Below are 12307 nucleotides of genomic sequence, written 5' to 3'. Positions count from 1 at the left end.
ATAAAAAAAGTTACTCAGCATTACTGAAACTCAAATTAAGTGTCTGTCACTTCTCACAGAGTTAATGCACCAGAGGTGAGCTAGCAAATCAGACCATCCACAAGAACTCATTATCAGCCTATCCAATAGGCAGTTGTTATAAAAGTTGACTGTATGCATTTTGATGAGGGTACATATATTTCTTCTATTGTTATCTGAATGTAAAATGGCACACGTTTTTTGGAAGACAATGTCAAAAGTGAAAATATGTAGTCACTGACAAAATCATCATACTTAAAGAAACTGAACCAGGAAGAATAATCAAACGTGCTGATTTATATTCACAAGTGTTTTCTTCACAGCATTGTTTGTTGTTGAGACAGATTGAAAGCCACCTGCCTGGCCATCCACCTGGACATGGTAACATTCACTTTGTTGTAGTTAAGAATAATAAGACTGGCCAGTGCTGCGGCTCACTAGGCTAATCCTCCGCCTGTGGCGCCGGCACCCCAAGTTCTAGTTCCAGTTGGGGTGCCGGATTCTGTCCCAGTTGCTCCTCTTCCAGTCCAGCTCTCTGCTGTGGCCCAGGAGGGCAGTGGAGGATGGCCCAGGTCCTTGGGCCCTGCACCTGCATGGGAGACCAGGAGGAAGCACCTGGCTCCTGGCTTCGGATCAGCGCAGCGCAGGCCATAGCGGCCACTTGGGGTGTGAACCAATGGAAAAAGGAACTCTGCCTGTCAAAAAAAAAAAAAAAAAAAGAGAGAGAGAGAGAGAATAATAAGGGCACAGATGGGATGCCCACCTCCCATAACAGAGTGCCTGGTTCAAGCACTGGCTACTCTACTTGCAACCCAGCTTCCTTCTAATGCACATCCTGAGAGGTAGCAGATGATGGCTCAAGTAATACAATACATGGGAGTTCTGGCCTCTTGGCTTCTGCCTGGCCAAGCCATAACTGTTGAGGGTCTTTGGGGAGTGAATCAGTGGATAGACGATATCTCTTCTCTTATTCTGTCATCTCTATTTCTCTCCGCTATTCTGCCTTCCAAATAAACAAAAATAAATATTTTAAAAAGAATAATGAGATGAATCAATAGAATATATACTATCTTATATCATACAAATATATTAACTAAATAGGTATATGTGCTTGAAATTTTTTGAATAATTTCCTGGGTAGGGTAATATAAAGTGGTCAAAAATATTGAATATAATAATATAAACTCATAACATATATGCAAAAAATTTGAAATCAGTGCATAGTTTTTAATAATACACATCTTCAACAAACTTTTTAGACTCCTTGTTTATATAATTTCAAAGTTTTCTCACACCACAATAAACTTACATTTTATTTTCATTTTTCATGAACTTTGGAGGTGACTTTGTATATATATATATACACATATACTACTTAATTCTCTTCAATAGATATCTGTATATTTTGAAATGTTACAACTTAAAATTAAATTATCCATTTCCATAGAAATAAAAATACTCATATGAGCGATAGTGGACCTTCTGAAAACAAAGCTACTACACTTGAGAGAAATCAGAGAATAAGAAACTCGCACAGATGAGACTTGAGAAACTTCTAGAGGGACTATGAAATCATTAAAGAGGAAAACCAATGGATTTGAAGCCTTATAGGACTGTGGGAGAATGGATTCATTCATTGCAAGGTTGAGATTTTGAAAGAAAAAGTAGTATGAGTGCAATGAATAGCAGGAGAGGTAAGGGTGGACAGGAGAGGGACCACAGTTCCTCTAGTTCTCCATCTATCTGCATATATAGATATATAATCAAAGATTGGCATTTGGATTTCCAAATCATGGGCATAGGAACTCCTTCCAGGTCTCCCAAATGGATGGCAAGGACTTAATTTGTGTTCATGTCACATAATTTGTACAATTATTGACACATATTTCCTAACTTTGCAAGCCCCATATGTTGAATAGAATGTGCTGGATGGAAAAAAAGTACCCAGAAAAAAATTCAACAATTTTACAATAATTTTTTTGTACCTAATAAAAGAATTTTTGAAATTATTGACATCCCTTTCATATTTTTGGATTAACATCTAAAAAACTGAATATAAGTATGCATAGTTGCAAAGAAGAAAATTTTTGTACACTTTAAATAATGACATTCTAAAATAGAATTTTTATAACACTTAATATGAGTGAAATGAATCTAAACAGCAGAGTAATTCAAAGAGCATATGAGCAATTTCTTTGGCAATCATAAGTTTACATGGTTGTTTTTTTTCTCTCTGAACTCATACTTTCATGGCCCAATTCTCAAGAATCATAATCTAAGTGCAATATATTATTGTGTTTCCAAGACTTTTGTTGATCAACTCATCAAATTGCCTTCAATACCATATGTATATAAATTTAATTTAAAAATTTTATGAAACCATTATGTATGGCAATATTTTTTTTTGGATTGAATTATCATTAAAATTACCAATCAATCAAAATATAATTATATATGTAAAGTATTTAAATTAGAAAACATAAAAGTAAAATGTTATTGGGAATCTATCTCATTGAAATAATAGTGTTCTTACAACCCAAAGAAGAGATATTAGGCCATCATTAGGAGCTACACTTGGAAATGGTATTGTTTAATGCATCATTTATAATAGAATTCACAGTCCATTTCCATTAAATCACCCAACTCTGATACAATATCCTTTGGAAAAATCTCATTTACCCCCAGCGTTACATGTGTCCTGGTTCTAAGATCACTGCCAAAGGCTATGTCAGGATGACATAAAATGATGGGGACAATACAATAGGCCACATGAGAAAGTGACTAGGGAGAGGATTAGCAATGTCATAGTCTCAGATATCTATAAGCCAATGTGCAAACAATGGATAAAAACAAAAATCTAATAACACAGGACAATAAATAGAGGCTCATACTGAATACCATGGTTAAGTAAATTCAGTGACGTGCCAGAAAACGATGCATTCCAAACTAACAGAATATTAGAAGGAACACGGCCTAGGATTACATGTCACACATAACCTTATACGACTGCTCAGTGAATGAACAGTTAAAAATAGGAGAATCCTGGGCTCTGCCTATGACCTAATTATTCTGAAGATGGGGCTAAAAACTTTTTATACAAGAATTCCAGATATAAGGCCTATCATGTTTGAGAACAGTGCTTAGAAAAGAAGATGCAAAAGTTTCAAAGAAAAAATGATAGTAATGAAGTATTTAAAATTAAAGATAGATCAGATGGTTGAGGCAAAGGAGTTGAGCATAGCAGTTAAGACACTATTTGGGCTGGTGCCGCGGCTCACTAGGCTAATTCTCCACCTAGCGGCGCCGGCACACCGGGTTCTAGTCCCGGTCGGGGTGCCCGATTCTGTCCCAGTTGCCCCTCTTCCAGGCCAGCTCTCTGCTGTGGCCAGGAAGTGCAGTGGAGGATGGCCCAAGTGCTTGGATCCTGCACCCGCATGGGAGACCAGGAGAAGCACCTGGCTCCTGCCTTCGGATCAGCGCGGTGCATCGGCCGCAGCGCACCGGCCACGGCGGCCATTGGAGGGTGAACCAACGGCAAAGGAAGACCTTTCTCTTTGTCTCTCTCTCTCTCTCACTGTCTACTCTGCCTGTAAAAAAAAAAAAAAAAAAAAAAAAAAAGACACTATTTGGTCACTGGCATTCCATGTTAGATTGCTTGGATTTGATGTTGGGTTCTATTCCTGATTCCAGCTTCCTCTGAGCAGATAAAGGAGGTGATGGTTCAAGTACCTGGGTTCCTGCCACCCTTGTGGGAAACCTGGATTGAGTTCCTGGCTTTAAGTTTCAGCATAGCCCAGCACAGCAACCACAGGCATTTGGGAAGTGAACTTGAAGATGGAATTAATTAGTCTCTCTCTCTCTCTCTCTCTCTCTCTCTCTCTTTCATTCACTCACTCACTCACTCACTCTCCCTCCCCCCCCCTTCAAGTACAAATAAATAAATGAAAATTTTACAGATGGTTGGTAAGCTCTTAAATCTGATGATATAACTATTCCCATGAACAGGAAGAATGAATTATCTAAAGCAGTGCTGTTCAACAGAAATATAATGCAAGTCCATATGTAATTTTTAATTTTCTTGCAGCTACACCTTTAAAAGGTAAAAGACAAGCGTGACTTTATTTTAATAACTATTATTAAACCAACATGTCTAAAACATTATCATTTCAACATGCAATAAATATAAAAATTATTAACAAGTAATTTTTAAGTTCTTCAAAATCTGGTATATATTTTGCACTTCATAGCACATTTCAATTCAGGACAGCCAAATCATAAGTATTCAATAGCCATGTATGACAGGTGGCAATCTTCTTAGACAGCACAGATTTAAGGAAAATAGATGGCAATTAAGGGAATTCTCTGAAGTTCGAAATTTAAAAAAAAGAAAAAAAAGCTTCTGTACTTTAAGACATCAGGCAACAAGTAAAAGCCTCAAACCCCAAGCTGCAAAGAAGCTTATAGGGGAAATCAAGTAATCACCATTATGTAAGAAGTCCTGAAAGGGGGCACACTCAACTATGGCTTCAAGGACTCAGCTGTTTCTATGCTGCCATCTGTGTCCCCTTTATCCTGAGGATGGTACCTAGACAGCGCTAGTTGCATATGTTGCATCTTGATACAACAGCTTCCAAGGTAGACAGAAGAGAGCACCAGGGCCGGCGCTGCGAGTAGTAGGCTAAGACTCTTCCTGTGGCACCAGGATCCCATCTGGATACCGGTTCATGTCCTGGCTACTCCTCTTCCAATCCAGCTCTCTGCTTGTGGCCTGGGAAAGCAGCAAAAGATGGCCCAAGTTCTTGGGCCCCCATACCCGTGTGGGAGACCCAGAAGAAGCTCCTAGCTCCTGGCTTTGGATCAGCCCAACTCCAGCCATTAGGCCATTCGGGAAGTGAACCAGTGGGTAGACCTTTCTCTCTGTCTTTATCTCTTTCTCTGTAACTCTGCCTCTCAAATAAGTGAAATCTTGAGAGACTGAAATAAAGAAGTCTTCTATTCACTGGTTCACTCTCCAGATGGCTGCAACAGCCGTAGCTGAACTATCTGAAGCCAGGAGCCAGGAGCTTTTTCCTGATCTCCCAAGTGGGTTCAGGGGCCCAAGGACTTGGGCCATCTTCTGCTGCTTTCCCAGACACATTAGCAGGGAACTGGATTAGAAGTGGAGCAGCTGGGACTCGAACTGGCAACCATAAGGGATGCCAGCACTGCAGGCCAGTGCTTTAACCCATTGCACTACAGCACCAACACTAATTAATAAAATCTTAAAAAAAAAAAGAGAGAGAGAGAGAGAGAGAGCATCACTTTGTGTATGTCTCTATTAACAGTGAGAAAACTCTGCTGAGGCTTCCCATGGCAGAATTCCTTTCCTATCATATTGACTATATCCCATTGCCATTCCATTACCAACTGCTATGGTGGAGTGGATCTGAGAGTTGCAATTCTGAGTAAGATGACATAGGCACTTGACAATCTGTTTCGCCCATGGGATACAGTAATAAAACCTGAACAAAATACATGGAACAAAGTGCAAGTATCTGCTTAAAAGTGAATATTAGCAGGCAGATTTGGGGAGGAGGCTAGAATTTAAATGACCCCTGAGTCAGTTGTGAGTTTATCTTCTCTTTTCCCCTTCAGTTTCAAGTCTGTAGCTTATCTTTCATAGAGAAAATTTGAAAAACAATTAATAAAGCCAATTGATCCTTTTTCCTTTATATGAATTATATGGAGATATGTCTAAAAGTTCATAGAAAAATAAAATTAAAAGATTTTGATGTGGAAAAAGTATCGAAATCCATGCATAGCTTTTCATAATATACATTTCCCATGAATTTTTGAAGACACTCAGTATATAGGATTTGAAATCTTTTTGCACCAAATACATTTATCTTTTCATTCCATTTTTTCCACAGACTTTGAGGTGACCTCATAGCTTTGGTTTTTCATCTAATACCCCTTTGCCTGACGTCAGGCCATAAAAAATGTCTTTCAGTTCAAAGTTGACGTCTTGAGCTCCTTACTCTGCAGCATCTCCCTAGGACTTTATGGTTCCCTACTTAGCCACATCGCCAAGCCCATGGCCAAGTGTTAGGAGGCCACAGAGAGAAAAAAAATCCGCGGAGGTTCTTGCTGCCTTTTTGGACCCACAGCTTCTCTGATCAGAGAGGACAGCTGCTCTTGCTCGGAGGGCTCCGTGCCTGTGGGCTCCTGTGCTGTCCCAGTTGCCAGCAAGTCTGCTGCTCTTTGAGCTCGAACTGCAGGAATTTTCAAGATCTGTCTGTCTACACCAACTCCTGAAGGAAAGTGTTTTTAAATTATGTATCTGACAAAGGTATTATATCCATTATATATGAAGAATCGTCATAACTCAACAGTACAATAATTCAATTAAAAACTGGCAAGAGACTTAAGTAGCCTCTCCACCAGAGGATCTGTGAAAAGCAAGTAAGCACATGAAATAGGTTCAGCATCAGCAGACACTGAGGAAATGCAAATGAAAATCACAGTAAGATACTAGAACATACCTATATGAATGGGTAAAATAAAAATGACAGATATCACCATGAACAGGTAAAGACGCAAATGACATATACTCTCAGAAATTGCTGATATCAGTGCAAAATAATTCAGCCACTTTGGAAAACTGACTATTTCCTATAAAGCTAAATACTTATTTGCTATATGACTCTCAATCCCACTACTATTTACCCTGGAGAAATGTATACACAAAATGAACACACAAGTGGTTATTCCAGCTCTACTCATAATCGTTCAAAATGGGAAATAAGCCAGATATCCTTCAACAGGTGAACAAATAATATATGAATAAGCAAACTATGATAATATTCATAATAAAATACTACTTAGCAATAATAAAAAAGTATTGATACACACAACAACTTGGATGAGTTTCAGAGGCACAAGGCTTAGTAAAAGAAGCTGGTTTCAAAAGGTAGCACACTGTATGATTCCATTTATATGACACCCTCAAAAAAGAGAAAATTATAGTAATAGACAGGATCAGTGGTTGCCAGAAGTTAGGAGTTCGAGTGAGCAAAATGAAGTATTCCAAGGTAACAGGATTGTTATTCATCCTGAGTGAAGTGGAGTGAATCTACATGTGTGTTATAATGTGTGGTACTGGGGGCCAGCATTGTGGCACAACAGGTTAAGCTACCTATCGCCTGTGATGCTGGCATCGCATATGGGTACCAGTTCTAGTCCCAGCTGCTCGGTTTCGGATCCAGGTCCCTGTTAATGTGCCTAGGAAAGCAGGGGAAGATTGCCCAAATACTTGGGTCCCTGCCACCCAGGTGGGAGACCTGGACAGAGTTCCAGGCTCCCAGCTTCAGCCTAGTCCAGCCCTGGCCACTGCAGTAATTTGGGAGTGAACCAGCAGATGGGAGATTCTCTCTCTCTCTCTCTTTCTCTTGCTCTCATTCTCTTATCTTTCAAATAAATCAACCTTTTAAAAAATGTGTGGCACTGTACACCAAACATCAATTCAATTGTATGTCAATTTTAAAAATCAATTTTTTAGGCACATGGCTGTTTGTAGTGGGGTTAGCTGAAGGTGGGGATAGAGATAATTAAGTCAAATAGAAGTCCTTTTAGAATGAAATAGGGAATGGGTGTTCAATGCAGCACTGATCGATATAACCAAGTTCACATATAACCAAGATCATAGAACCAAGTACTAATGCATGTAAGAAAGTGGTTTAGATCTGTTTGAAAATAGCAGCAATGGCTAAATTTCCAGATTGAATTGAGATATATGAAAAATAATAACCAAATAAATTTGATTTTTTTTGTTTTGTTATTTGGAGCAAAAACAAGGAAGCAATAAGCCCTCTGCTAAGGGCAGATGGTATAAGGTTAACAGATGACAGAAAGTACAAGGAACTCTGATTGTTATTCCTTCATTGTATGTGTTCCAATGACCTTATATAAATGAAAATGGTAAGTTACAAAAACAAAATGTATAATACTTACATAATTCCATTTGACTTAAATATTTCATATATATATATATATATATATGTACATGCATCCACACACATTTAAAGAGGAAAAGAGAAAAGAGGGATACTCTGAAATGTGAGTAGTTTTTATTTTTTGAGGATTTTAATCTTACTGTGCATATGTATTTCTAAATAGTTTACCTTTCACAATATTACTTTTAAAGTAAAAAAGAAAAAAAAAGATTTTAAAATTTTTTAAGTGAAAGAAACTAAGGAATAGAAACTGAATTAGATGATTTTTTCAAAGAATGTATTGACTTACAACTAAATACACCCAAGAACACTGCAAAAACTTTTAGAGAATCAAAGGCACACAAAAGTATTCCTAATCTTCCAAAAAAGCAGTCATATTCTGAAAACTATGGCAAAACTCTATGCCTAATTATTGAAAACATTGACTTAGAGAATGGAAGAAGCACTATTAGGATCTCAGCTCAGGCTCACTAAAAATATGTCACGACAAACTCAGTTCTTTTTCTAGACAGAGTTCCTATAGCTAATAGTTGCAATGTCCTCAGGCTCGACCTATGAAAGTTTTTTTTTTTTTCTCTCTTTCTCATGCTAATACCTTGATTTTATTTTGAGGGACTATTTTGGCTATTTAGTAGATTTCTCATGTTCATAAACATGCCTTAACATATTCAGTAATTAATTCATCTTTTCTAATAAAACTTATTTAATCTAGTATCTTTACTATCACATAAAACAGCAATTGCATCTTTCCATTTTTCAGGCCAAACATCTTGGAGTTATTCTTGTCTCCGCACTCTCTTTCCCACACTCCATATTTTTTCTTTTAAGAGAGAGACAGAGAGAAAGTTATAGACAGTGAGAGAGAGAGACAGAGAGAAAGGTCTTCCCCACCCCTGTTAGTTCACTCCCCCAGTGGCCGATCCAAAGTCAGGAGCCAGGTGCTTCCTCCTGGTCTCCCATGCAGGCGCAGGTGCCCAAGCACTTGGGCCATCCTCCACTGCCTTCCCAGGCCACAGCAGAGAGCTGGACTGGAAGAGAAGCAACAGGGACTAGTACTCGGCGCCCTAACCGGGACTAGAACATGGGGTGCCAGCGCCGCAGGTGGAGGATTAGCCAAGTGAGTCATGGCGCCAGCCCTCCCACACTTTATATTAAAATCCATCAGCAAATACGGTTGATTTTCTCTTTAAATATATGAAGAATCTGACCATTTTTCACCACTGCTGCTGTTTCCACACATACCCAATGCCACTCACTTTTTTTTCTTATCTGCCTTCTTAAAAATCCTTTAGGGGACAGCCCTATTTCTGTTTTAGGCCACCTATAGTCTACTACCCTGTTAAAACAGAAGTCAAGTCATGTCACTCTTCTGATAACACCCTCCCACGACTATCCATTTTTTCAGAGTAAATGTTAATGATACTCCCATGGCCTTCAGGGTCCCTAAGACATGCCCAGCATTCTTGTCTTCCTCCTGCTCTCTCCCTCACCACCGGCTTCAACCACAGTGGTATCACTGGACCTTGTCTCAAGCAGGCTCACTCCTGCCTCAGTGAGCTGTGCACTAGCTTTTCTCTCAAAATTCTGTCTTTCAGACTCCTACAAAACAGGGTGACCACACATCCCGATTTGCCTGAGAGTCCTCCTTTGTGCCTGCTATCCTAGCATCATATGCAAAATCTTTCAGGTGTCCCAGTTTCAGTGATAAAGTCTATGGCCATCTGTTCATGACTCGGCCTCAGCTCTTTCAAGTCTGCTCAGTCTCACCAACTCACTGAGAACTCACTGACCAATTGATTTGTCACATAGCTCTGCTTTCCTTCCCGGTTTTGCTGTCTGTGATCCACTTCGTAAAACACTTTCTTATGATACATTATTGCGTATATTCTGCCACTACAGCCTGCTTTCGTTTCCCCAGCACCTGGAACAGTATCTAGCACAAAGCAATTCTCAGTGAGTGTTCATTGTTGAATTAATGCATGAGGAAGGGCCTAGAAATGTATTTTCTCACTGGCTAGCAAAATGAAGCAACATAAAAAATTTATCTTTGGAGATTTTGAAGATAGATATTTCATGAAATGCTATTTGAAAGCCATATAATCTAAAATGCCTTATTATCTAATAAAAATTATTCAATCTATTGTTAAAAGATGTTGGAGTTTTAAATACTTTCTTGACTCAAATAAGCATTTTCATAAACATACATAATATTAAGTATTTGAGGAGGCTTCAAAAAATCAATGGAAAATAAAAGATAAATTTATTTTGGGTGCAAAAAAATTTTTTTAAAAACCATGTATAGAGGGATCTTCAAAAAGTTCATGGAAAACACATATTATGAAAAAGCTATGTATAGATTTCAAAATTTTTTGCATCAAAATAATCAGCTTCTGGGACTGTAGTTTGGTCTAACTGCTAAGAGATAGTTAAAACACCCATGTTCTACATTAGAGTTCCTGGATTTAAGCACTGGCTGTAGGTCTGGATATTAGCTTCCTGCTAATGCAGACCCTGGTAGTTGGCAGGTAATGAAGTAGTTGGGTCTTGTATCAGGTTACAGTCTCCCAAATTTTGCCTGGCCCAAACCCTAGCTGTTGCAGGCATTTGAGTGGTAAACCAGTAAATGGGAGCTCACTCTGTTTATCTGTCTCCTCTCAAATACATACACAGATATATATATATTTAAATATATATATTTTACATATAAATATACATATTTAAAAACAAATCTATACACAAAATAAAATACATGCATCTGCACTTATATTTTAAAAATTACATAAACATGTTTTAATTCCATTTCTATGAGCTCTTTAAGTGCTCTGTATAGATACACAAGGATTACTTTGGTTGCAAGTGATAGAAATTTAACTTCTCCTGTAGTCAAAAAAAATTGTAAAAGGAAGAAAATGAGCACTGTTTATCAGAAGGACACCATGTACACCAAGGAGTCTCACAGACCCAAAGGAAATGTCAAAGGACTAAACCTTTGTACAGAAGCTCTGGGATTTCAGGGCCTAGACATGAGAATTCAGGTACAAATCTTGATTCTTTCTGCCATCTCTTCTGCTTTTTACATTTTCATTGTTTCCTATTTCAAGAAGTTTTTCTTCCCAGCTTTTGGCAATAATCTAAAAAAAAAAGAGAGAGAAAGAAAAGGCCTGACTCTTACTGGCCCCTGCTTGAAGTGCATCTACTATAGAAAGGGAAGGGAAAAGACACGGTGACTGGCTCAGTTTGGGAAAGGGAGTCTCCTGTCTTTTCCAAAACAGCTGCTAGGGGTGAAAGTACAAAATCCCTGTCACAAAATATCAACAATTATCCCCCCGTCAATAAGAGAGAAGGAGAGAGAAGTCCTTGAGAGGAACTGAGTCCTTTCCCTAAAAGAAATGAGAAGAGCTGAGAGAATTAAAAAAATTTACTTCAAAGCCTCTTTAGATTTTTTAACATGCTCTACCAAGTTATACCTAATTCTAGAGATCAATAAACTCTGATATGTTGTTCAGTCTGAAATGTGTATGATTTTTTTCTATACATTAGAAGAACTTTAATAAACTCTTCACAATTTTACTACCAGGAGCCAATTTCCTTTGCTTTAATAAGACATATGACCAAAATACTGCAATTCCTTAGTTAGAGATACTCTCTTCCTCTTTTTTCCACTGTGTTAAATAATGACATACATTTTTCAGTTTATCTGTAGTGAATGTTAGGATACGACAGCTGTATTTGTTTCTCAGGACGTAAAGTGAATGATAATATCTCACAAGCTGATTTATTTCCTTCTTTTCTGCCCACAATGATCTTACTATGCTTAAAAATATGGATACTGAGACACCAGCTGCTTTAACTCTAGGGAATAGTTCTTTCCATAAGCCAACAATTTTACTAAAAAGAGGAGAGAATCAGAAAATAAGAATTTCTCAGGGCCACCAAAACTAAATAAACAAATAACCCCCCAAAAAGATCTTATTTTTGGTTAAGGTACAAAATACAGAAAATACTGTGTGGGGTCCAGCGCTGTGGAGTAGTATTCTAAGCCTCTACCTGCAGCCCTGGCATCCCATATGAACCCTGGTTCATGTCCCGGCTTCTGATCCAACTCCCTGCTGATGGTCTGGGAAAACAGTGGAAGATGTCCCAAGCGCCTGGGCCCCTGTACCCATGCGGGAGACTCAGAAGAAGCTCCTGGCTCCTGGCTTTGAATCAGCCCAGCCTCTGGCCATTGAGGACACTTGGGGAGTGAACCAGTGGGTGGAAAACCTTTATCTATGTCTCTCCCTCTCTCTGTGTAACTC

The sequence above is a fragment of the Oryctolagus cuniculus genome, chromosome 11 (assembly GCF_051225735.1).
Source record: "Oryctolagus cuniculus isolate XC-2025 breed Fujian yellow rabbit chromosome 11, ASM5122573v1, whole genome shotgun sequence".
In the NCBI taxonomy this organism is placed as follows: Eukaryota; Metazoa; Chordata; class Mammalia; order Lagomorpha; family Leporidae; genus Oryctolagus; species Oryctolagus cuniculus.
Note: the sequence above shows the minus strand (reverse complement) of the source record.